This window comes from Octodon degus, unplaced genomic scaffold (assembly GCF_000260255.1).
Source record: "Octodon degus isolate 3935 unplaced genomic scaffold, OctDeg1.0 scaffold00121, whole genome shotgun sequence".
Classification (NCBI taxonomy): domain Eukaryota; kingdom Metazoa; phylum Chordata; class Mammalia; order Rodentia; family Octodontidae; genus Octodon; species Octodon degus.
In genome coordinates, this window is record NW_004524697.1 from 9,313,983 (window position 1) to 9,324,890 (window position 10,908).

Genomic DNA, 10,908 nt, shown 5'->3' on the forward strand with positions numbered 1-10,908 from the left:
ATATCTGAAATATGTAATAAAAACAATTACCACTGAGAGGAACAAACATGGAGGACTAAACAGTAAGCTTTGGTAAGCTTCGGTCAGCTATGGTAAGCTTTCTAGGCAGTTGCTTATAAAATGTCTGTCTCAGTCTAGCCCAGGAAATCCTAAATTGTGCAGTGTTTCTAAGAATCTAAAGCAAGCACAGTGGCCAGGGTTGGAAAGACCGAATAGCAGAGAGATCTAGTGAGAAAAATCACCAAGTTTGGGAGCGCCTCCTTTACATATTCAGCTGGGTACTTGTCCAGACCTACGTATAAGGAAGCTGCTTGCCAATAGGAAGAGACACCTTGGAAAGTTAGCAATAACATTAACTGACACATAAAGGGCCAAGAATACAGGTTATTCTATCAGCAGCCTAGAAAATCTTATCATTTGGGGAGTGTTGAGCAAAATATCCAGAATTATTGTGCCTTAGTAGTGTGAAGTAATTGGTTTTAGACTTAACATAGTTTTGACAAATATTAAAGATCAATAGAAAAGGAATAGACTATTTCTGAGTAAATAAACTACATCCCAGAACAAGGCCTGAGAATTATAAGAGAATAAAATAATTAACAACCCACAGGCAAAATACATTTTACTCATGCTATAGAATTAAAATATACCATTCACCCAAAAACTTGTGTGTAACTCTTACTAATGAGAAAAATGATTCAAAACCAGCATAGAAATTATAGTCTATTAGAATTATGAGACTTTCATGTGTTCAAAAATTAAGCAAACACACACACACACACACACACACACTTTATAAAAGACGAAGTCAAACTTCTAGGGCTTAAAACTACAATGTGTTAACATGCAAAGCAAACTGGATGGAATTAACTATAGATAAGATATTTTAAAAGAGCACATAACTTTAAGGAAAAGGAGTTAATTGTATATAAAATAAACCAGAAAGAATAAAAATTTAAGAATTGCAGAAATTATCAATATGCCATGAGATCATTTGAGTCTCCCCAGGAAAAAATGGTACAAAACCTTTAAAGAAATCATGTTCACTTGTTTCCCAATTTGGCAAACGTTATAAACTGAGATACTCAAAGATCTCAAAATATTACAAACACGTCTAAGAAAAATGAAGACAATTTCTTCAAGGCATATTATAGTCAAATTATCCTGAAATAGTAATAAAGAGAAACACATGAAGTAATACGAAAAGCAGATGTAGGTGCACAAGATAAAGGTAGAGTGCAAGCAGACTTTTCTTCAGAAAAAAATTAAGCAGACAATTCACAAATATCTTTGGATAAAGAAAACCAAACTTTATACAATGCAAAATTCTGGAACTAGGGATTCAACATGGCTGATTAGAGAAGTCATAGCATAGAAGCTGAGGAAAGAGGCAGTGAGAAGGAGGAATCCAGAAGATCCAACTTAGCTGAACAGAGCGTGATTTATGCCAAAAAGAATCAGAGAAAATCAACACAGAGAGGAGGAGAAGCTCTCATAAAGGGGAAAGAGACATAAGTGGTAGGTTAATGAAATACAATGCGGTGGCCAATTCTTAATTCTGATTTGAAGATTCTAACTCAAAGAACACTACTTGATGACAATTGTAGAATATTCTACAGAGAAGAGAGAATTGTATTTGGACCTGAGGTCAGGGGTAGCTGGAATGCTCAAGAAAAATGGGGAATACGGCTCCATTGTCCTTTTATAGTCAACATTTGGAAGGTGAGCTTGCTCCAGCGCCCACCACCACAGTTGCGGAGTGGAAGCTGATGAGAATGTCATTAGGGAAGGGTGTAGTGTTTGAACCTAGATACCAGAGCAGCCTCTTGGCTTCAAGCCATGCTCCACATTGTCAAGATGAAGAGTAAATGAAGAAGGGAAGGACAGCCATGGGATCAGGCAGCCACTGAGAGCAGATGGAGAGGGAGTCCTTCTGAGGGGTTGCAGCTGGTGAACGTTGACCAGGTCCCTGGGATTGAAGGCCAGTTTCAGCCTGACCTGAATTACACAGAATTGGAGGGTCACATTGGTACCCTGTCCCAAATATATGTGGATGTCTGCATCCCGCGCTGTTCTGGGCTGGACTGCCACCTTACACTTCCAACTTGATCTCTTGGAAAATTAACAGCATGCTCCTGAAGTAAGTGAGTCACAGAAGAAATGTAAACCTTCCTAGAAATGAGTGACAATGACTGTACAACTTACCAAGAGCAAGAGCCTAAACCTATTATGGTTTGTGTCCAGTTATTTTTCCAAAGCCTCATGTAGTCGTGGGGTGGATTTCTAGAGGTTATGATTAATTCATGACCCAGTGATGGGATTACAGGTGTGAGTGCTGACACTATGAAGGCAGTTCTAAAAGGAAAATCTATCAGTTTTTACATTAGGCAAACAGAGCAAGCCCAAATAACCTTATGAGAAATCTAAAGATACTTGAGAAAAAGCAAACTGAAATGAGGGAGAGAAATTGTAAAGATGTTAATAGAAATCGAAACACTTGAGACTAAAAATCTGAACTATTGTTCCTCAAGCATGTGCCCCTTTGCCCTCGAAAAAATGGACTGAGACCTCTATAATTTGTGAGCTAAATAAACATTTCCTCTTTTAACCTTGGGTGTGGGGTATGCAGTCTCCGAAACAAGAAAAGGATTTAAGACACGAGAGCTATGCCTGAAACTAGTTTTACGTTTTGGATTAGGGCTAGGTTTAATGCTAGGTTTTGTCTCAGTTACTTTTGTCTCCTTGCTGGGACAAAATATCTGATACCAAGAATTAAGGAAGGAAAGTTTTATTTAGGTCAAAGTTTATGGAGGTTTCAGTCCATAATCAGCTGGCTTCAAGGCAGAGTGGCACAGGGCAGAGAGCAGCAGTTCATGGCAGTGGCAAACAGCAAAACTGAAGAGCAAAAAGGAGAAGCAGTGGCTTCCACAGCAGCAGTGGGGGGGGAGGGAAGAGCGGGAGAGGGAGGGGAGGAGAGAGAGCGAGAGCGAGAGCGAGAGCGAAAGCGAGAGCGAGAGAGACTCTTCCTTCTTATACAGCAACCAGGTTATCTGCCCCAGGTTAGGTATAGCACTCACCCATAACCCAAGCAGCACTCACACCCATAAACCCAGCATTGGGTCATAAATTAATCACAACCTCTAGAAGTCTACCCCATGACACACAAACCATAACAGGTTTAGTCTTAAGTAAACTAAAGGATTAGGCTAGCATTTGAGTTAGAGTTAGGTCTAGCACTAGGGCTAGGGTTAGATTTTTAGTTAGGGATAGGATTGGGTTTAGGTTTAGGTTTAGGTTTAGGGTTAGTGTTCACTAGCATGAACTCTAAGTTAGAAGTCTGAATTATATGATAAGACTTGTTTTGCCATGTTAAAGGAAACATGAAGATTTGGATTTTTCCTTGGCAGTGAAAGGGAAAATGTTGCATAAAGCACAGTTTGTAACTGCAAGCAAGGAGGGCTCTCAGCGCTAGACAGAGCTGACAGAGCGTGGTCGGGCTCTCTGCAATGACTGTGTAGTTGCAATATTGATGCTTACACTGTATGCATCAGGCCACTGTAGTAAAAACGTGATTTGGCTTATGATGTGCTATTCAACTCTGCTTAAAAGGTAGAAGGTGCAGTGGTCTTAATGTCTTACTAGTGGCTATTCTATGTTAGAAATCTAACTGATATCACAGATTTCTAATATTTTAAAGGAAGATGACAATTAGAGTTAAAGTTAGGGGTATGTTTAGTGTTAGGTTGAGGTTTATGGATAAGGCTTGGATATGGTTGGTTTAGGGTTAGGGTTAGGGTTAGCACTAGTACTATGTTAAGATTAGCCGTTGGTTGAGGGAAAGGTTAAGTTTAAGGTTAGGGGTTGGTCTTAGGTTTGTGCTAGGGTAAAGCTTGTTGTTAGAGCTCAGGCTAGGGCTAGGACTAAGGCTAGGGCAAGGGTTAGAGCTAAGGCTAGAGCTAGAGTTAGGTTTGGGTCTGGAGGTAAGTTTAGGGATAGGAAAATGATAGTGATACATTTAGTTTTAGAGTTAGGGTTCAGGTTAAATTTAGGGCTACAATAGGGTTATTGTTAGGGTTAGACCCAGGGCTAGGGCTAGGAGAGTGATGAAAAGCCTTTTAGTTTGTTCAATAGTATAAACAGCCTACTGTGGTACTTTGCAGTAGGTAATGAAAGCGGTAGCTATACCTAATTTTAGGCTTTAGCTTAGGGCTGAGAGGCAAGATTTACATTTAGTGTTAGGTTTGAAGTTAAAGTTAGTCTTAGGCCTAGGATTGGGTTTAGCATAGCAGTCTTGTATTGGGTTAGTTTTAGTATTTAGCATTATATTCATGGCTAAAGTTAGTGTCAGGGCTGAGGTTATGTCTAGTACTGAGGTTAATAGGGCTAGTTAGTTTAGGGTTAGTTTTATTTGAAGATTAGGACTAGGGATAGTTTTAGGGCTGGGGTTATGTTACGGCTTATATTTAGGGTTAAGGTGTGGGTGAAGATTATTGTTACAATTAACTTTAGGGCTAAATATATGTTTAAAGCTAGGTTTAGGGTGAGGGATAGTCCAGGATTGGGATTAGTGCTAGGGCTAGCTTGAGGGTTATGGCCAGGACCAGGGCCATGGACAAAGCTAGGGCTAGGGCTAGGTTTAGGTTTATAGGCATGTGTAGGGTTAGGTTCAGGGTTAAGGATAGGTTCAGGATTATGGTTAGTTTTAAAGTTAGGATTGAGGCTAGGGTTAGGCCTTTATTTCTAGAGCTAGGATTATGGCTAGAACAGGGCTACAGAGCTAAGACAAGGGCTAGAGAGGACTAGGGTTATGCTTAGCCTTAAGTTTTTTTTTTTTTTTAATGTATTTGGTTGTTGTAGGGTCTCACTGTGCAGCTCAGACTTGCAGTGATTCTCCTGCTTTCAGCCTCCCAAGTTCTGGGATTATAGTTATGCATCCCTATGCCTGGATTCTGTCCAGCTCAGCACGTCCTGGGGGACGGCATGGCATGTGGTGCTGGGGTCGAACCACAGTTTCTGTGCTTGCCTATGCTTGCCTAAGCAGACTCTTTAGTCCACTGAGCTGTCTTGCAAGCCCTAGCCTTAAGTTTAGAGCTAAGGTTAGGCTTAAGTTTAGTGATAGGGTTAAGGCTAGTGATATGGTTGGAGTTAGGATTAGAGCTAGACTTATGTCTATGGCTAAGTTTAAAGCTATGATGTTAGCTAGAGGTTGTTTGGGGTTCATTTTAGGCCTAAATTTAGAGTTATAATCAGGACTATGGCAAGGTTTAGGCTAGGATTAGTGTTAGGATTAAGGATAGAACTCTTCTCAGGTTAGTCTCTATTTATGGTTAGTGTCAAGCTTGTTGTTAGAGCTCGGACCAGGGCTAGGACTAAGTTTGGTACTCGAGCATGGGCTAGATGTAGGGTTTAAAAACTGAAGGTAGCAGACTGAGTTTTTTTATTGCCATTTCTATTCTTTCAGGTATGAATGTGAGAACTTTGTAACTGCAAACAACGAATGCCCTCAGGTTCGGGGTAGATACTAGACACACAAAATGGAGTGTGGCTGTGGTTTCTGGGCTGTCTCCTTATCTGCATTACTGATTTTCAGCATGCATGTATATCAGACTATAGTGAAGAGCAGTATAGCCTAAACCATGTTATTTAACTGATGAAGTTCAGGAGGCAGTAAAGTTCTGACTATCTACCTGTAATAAATTTTAGTTTAGAAATCTAACTCATATCACAGATTTGTTCTGCTGTCTTTATGATATTGTAGACTTGGATTATCCCTGGTATTCTTATACCTGTAGAAATGAATGGAAGAAGAGTATATAAATTATAGTATATAAATGTAAATACTGATTCTTCTCATTTGAATGCTGTATATATGGTTAATTCAGGAGTAGGGTCAACATCGGAGCTACTATTAGTGTTAGGGTTATTATCAGAGCTAGGGCTATATCTAGATTTAGGTTAAAACTAGAGTTGGGCTTACAGTTAGGGTTATGGTTAGGTTTAGGGCTAGTGTTATGATTAAGTTTATGTTTATGTTTATGATTGGGTTAAGGTTAGAGTTGGCTTAGGCTGAGGGTTAGAATTTAGCATTTGATCTAGTGTCAGTGTAAGGGGTAGGCCTAGGGCTAGAGTTACTGTTATGCTTTAGCATAATTTAGGGTTGAATTTACGGCTACATTTGGAGTGCATTATTATAATGTTCCTATCTACATTAAGTATCATATTACCACTTTAAGGTTCGTTGCTGAATTAAACATATGGAATATGAACATTAAAGAAATAAACAACTTCTTAAAAGGCCTGTAGACCTATATAAAGGATAAAGTAGAATTATAAAAATTTCTCAATTAATCCAAAACAGATAAAATAGTAAAAAACAAAGTACAAAATCAAACAAATAATATTGGAAAAGATAGGAAATATATAACCCACACATTCCTATTAAAAAGCAAAAATTTAAGATATAAATATTTATTTATTTATTTTTTCTGTGTTTAAGACAGGGCCTACAGGGTCTCACTACATAGATTGGATGAGTAGTGATTCTCCTGTTTTCAACCTCCCAAGTGCTGGGATTATAGGCATGCCACCAGGCCCAGTCTAGATATAAGTATTTAAATAACAATTAAGAGCATGAAAATAATATCAAATTCACTAGTCATTATGAAAATACAATTTAAGTAAGAAAGATACACTAATATATGCTTCTTTGAATGTCTAGAATTTAAAAAGTCAACTATATGATTTGTTGTAAGAATCAAAATTATACATGTATAAAAGTCAGAAAAATCACAATGTATTAGAGTATATTAGAAACAGTAGAAACCCTCTGGAAAATTTTTGTCTGTTTCTTGAAACATTATTTTTTATATTATACATTCTTGGACATATACATCTATTATACATATTATTGTATTTTATTCAGTGCATAAGTTATACATTCTTTTTAAAATTTTTGTTGAAAAATCTTTTAATTACTTATTTATTTCGTACAGGGTTTCACTAGGCAGCTCAAACTCATAGTGATTCTCCTGTCTCAGTTTCCCTGGTGCTGGGATTACAGGTATGCACCATTATACCCAGTTTTGGTGGCTGGCACAGTGCACCCAGGGTTCTGGGTCCGGCATAGCATGTGGTACCAGGGATTAAACCCGGGTCGTTGTGCTTGCCAGACAGGTGCCTAGACCACCAAGCTATCTTGAGACCTAGCCTTAAATTATCCATTCTTGAACATGTATATTTTGGTGATTACTTTATTAACACATTGTAAATGATCAAAAGAGGGTACCAAAGGACCAAAAGATCATGTCAAAACAATAAAATACTTGACAGACTACATAATGGTAACTTTGGAAAAGAACATTGGTTTAGGAGAATTTGAGTGGGTAATCTTTCTTTTAAATAGTTTTATTGAGAAACAAATAGGAATGTAACTGTTTCAAATCCGATTATTAGGACAGTTTCAATAATTAATGCATTGCATATTGTTGTCTTAATGGTTATTTATTGTACAAGATACAGACATATTATCCTGTTTACAAACACTATTAAAAAATCTTTCTATTCATTGAATTAAGAGAATGTAGCTATATATCTATCCTAACTATTTTGAATATACAGATACAAAATGGTCGTTCATTTTATCCCCCTTTTTTGTTTAGTTTTGTCAGAGAAGGGTATTCCATTGTCACTTAAATATTTTAGGTGCATGAATTCAGCAAAATATTCCAATATACTCCAGTAGTCCATAATAGTAGTGGATATTCTGTAAGACTGGCAATGTCAGTTGTTGACTTGAGTCTTTTACAACTCAGCATATTAATATGGCTTTACGTTTTATACTTTGTGTTTATACTTCTCTGCTGGATGGTTAAGACCAAGATAAAGCAAGACCTATATAGCAAGAAATGTAGCTTTTGTATCTGATAAGGTCAGCCAAATCCCCTCAGGATTTGTCCTAAATCCCTGTACATCAGTTTGTAGATCTTTTGTCAGTGTCAGCCATGTGGATGAGTCATGGCCATTGTTTGACCAATTTGCTCTCTGTGAAAGTCTGAGAGAATGTTTTCTCTCCATGTGACTCTCCTTAAACACACTCTACACCATTGATCACTTTCCTCTGTGGCCCCAAAATCTCCTTGATCAGAAAATTTGTGACACTACTGAGTTACATGATGTTACATTACAAGTTCTCCTATGTCCTGAGTCTTCACTGAACTTGAAAGGGTAGGGCCAAAATGTTGACTGTCATTGCAGCTCTCTTTTTTCTCTAATTTTTGGTGTATAAACTTAAGTTGTTAACCCTCCAGAAGAGAAGTTTATTGTTATTACCCTACAACCTAGGCAGTTGAACTTAACCTCACTCTCTGTCTGAATATCAGACATCTTAGGCATGACATGGAACAGGTATTTTTCATCAAGTATTGATATGTTAAACTTTAAGTCCCTACAGAATATGAAGAAAAAAATTAAAAAAATAAAAATATATTTAAAAATAGGAATAAACAATTACATATTTTTACACAGAAGTTTAGAAATCTAACTATATACAGCATTGTAGCAGGATGGTCCCGCCAGCACCCCTTTTCCTGTCTCCTGCTTTCATCACCTCCTTCCTTTTAAACAAACATCTCCCTGAGAGACAGCAAGACAGCAACCGGTGTGTCACAACAAGCAGCACATATTCAGAAGACCAGAATGACAGGCACTCCATGCATGACCATAGTTTTACACATTGCTATCTTCAGTGCAGTTGCTTAGTTCACAGGAATCAGCATATATAGTTAGTCAGGGTGAGAATCCTACCAATTACCTGCTAGCTTTGAAATCCTGTTGAAGATTCTCAGGATCATTGCCTTACCCTTCTTGTATATATAAATGTATGGCTTTGTCCCTGCCATGTTGCCTAGCTTTTTTTCTTTCTCTTTATTGTCTATTCCTCAAGTCCTTGCGTTCCTTTCAATTGTGTTAGTGATCTTAAAAAATTTACAATTGAATTGGTAGAACAAGAAGGAAAATTGGGAGTTAAAAGGAAGCCTCTGAGTTAAGGAGATTTAAGACAGAAAACAACAACAAAAAAAGCTTAATGTGTCACTGTGAAGTCATATTCTTTGCTTACCACTTGAGAAGGACAATGACTTGAGTATAAACTGTCAGAGTGAGGAAAAACATGCAAATTGAGAGCTAACATACACAAGGAGGGAGGCTACCATGAAGCCCACTTCATTTATGGATTGTGGAAGTGATGATGCACAAGGCTCATGTAGGAAAATGTGGAGAAGTACAAGAGACAGGTGGGCACCAGAATCCCCAGTCAGCTACGAATATTAGGTGGTCTTCTTTCCTCATGCACTAGCTGCTTTTGTAGGTTAGGGAGTGTTCTGTGCTCCATACATGTAAAGCTACTGACTGGAGGTCTTACGATGTGTGCTTTTTTGTTTGTTTTCCTAAGAACAACTAAATTTCCACTTAATTATTAGGACTCAAGGGGCATCTCCCACTGCCAGAAAATGGACAAAGATAGCAAAGGTTACTTTATCCCAGAGAACAGAGAAGATGGGAAGGGCAGCTTTCTGCCTGAGGAGAACAGAGAGGTAACATTTGTAGGAGAAAACTTTAAGCTTGTTAAGTGGCTTTGGTCAGAGGTGCAATTCATAGCAATGCTAGTGGGAAGGAGTTATGTTTCTCTCAGGCAGGTAACTTTCAGAATTAGTGAGTGTTAGTCAGCTAAGAGCAAGCAAAACTAGAGGGATTACTTAGGTTTTTAGTTAATAACAAATGGACATGTGATGTTTGGCTGAGTAGTGTGTTCTGTTCTAGACACTTAGTACAGAATACCAACTTTCATTCAGCTGAAGAGGCCGAATTGATATTGGCTGTGAAGATCTGAACTTCAACAGAGGAACCTGAGCAAATTCAGATAAGAATTTGAAAAATGTCAGTGAATAGAGGTAAGTGAAAGAAATGGGGATGAATGACATCTTAATGGGAGTGAGGTGACAGAAAGTTGAGAAGTCCCTAAGAACTTCAAGACTCATGATGTATTAGAGACAGAAGACACAGAAAAATTATTTAACCATTGCCCATTTTTAAAAAAAAAATTATTTATGTGTGTGTGTGTGTGTGTGTGTGTGTAGCCAGCTCAGGCCACCAGGGGGCGGGCTGGCTGGCATGTGGTGCTGGGGGATTGAACCGTGGTCCCTGGGCTTTGCTAAGCTTGTTCTAAGTAGGAGCTTTAGACCACTGAGCCATCTCACCAGCCCCAACCATTGCCCATTGATGAATACTTTGTTTCTAGTTCTATTAAAATCACATGTAAATGAAATTTTATTTACATACTTTTGCAGGTGTGCAGACATAGCAGTTGTTTAGATTCAAAGAAGTAGATTTGCTGAGTAAATGTAGAAATGTTTCTCCAGTTTTTTTAGCTATTGTAAAATTGCTTTTCATGTGTACCATTTTCAACCTCCACAGGCAGTACGTGAGGAAGCCTGCTTCACCAAAGCAGTATTTCATCAAATTTGCGAATCTGCTTTAATATCCTCAGTGAAGCAGAACACCTAAGGACTGTTGCTTTAATGTATCTTTTTATGTTAGGTTAAATATTTATATATGGCTTTGTGTCATTCATAAATCTTTTCATAGGAAGTGTCTGTTCATGATCTTTGCTCATTTTTCCTTTAGTTTTTTTTTTTTTCTTCTCAAATGTCAAGACTCTTCTGACTTTTTAGAACTTGCAAATATTTTTTTTCTCCAAGGGTTTTGGTTTTGCTTTGCAATTGCTCTTTCTTCATGTGTCTTAGTTTTATTTATTTATTTATTTATTATTTATTTAGTACAGGGTCTCACTACACAGACCAGACTCATAGTGATCCTCCTCAAATGTCAAGACTCTTCTGACTTTTTAGAACT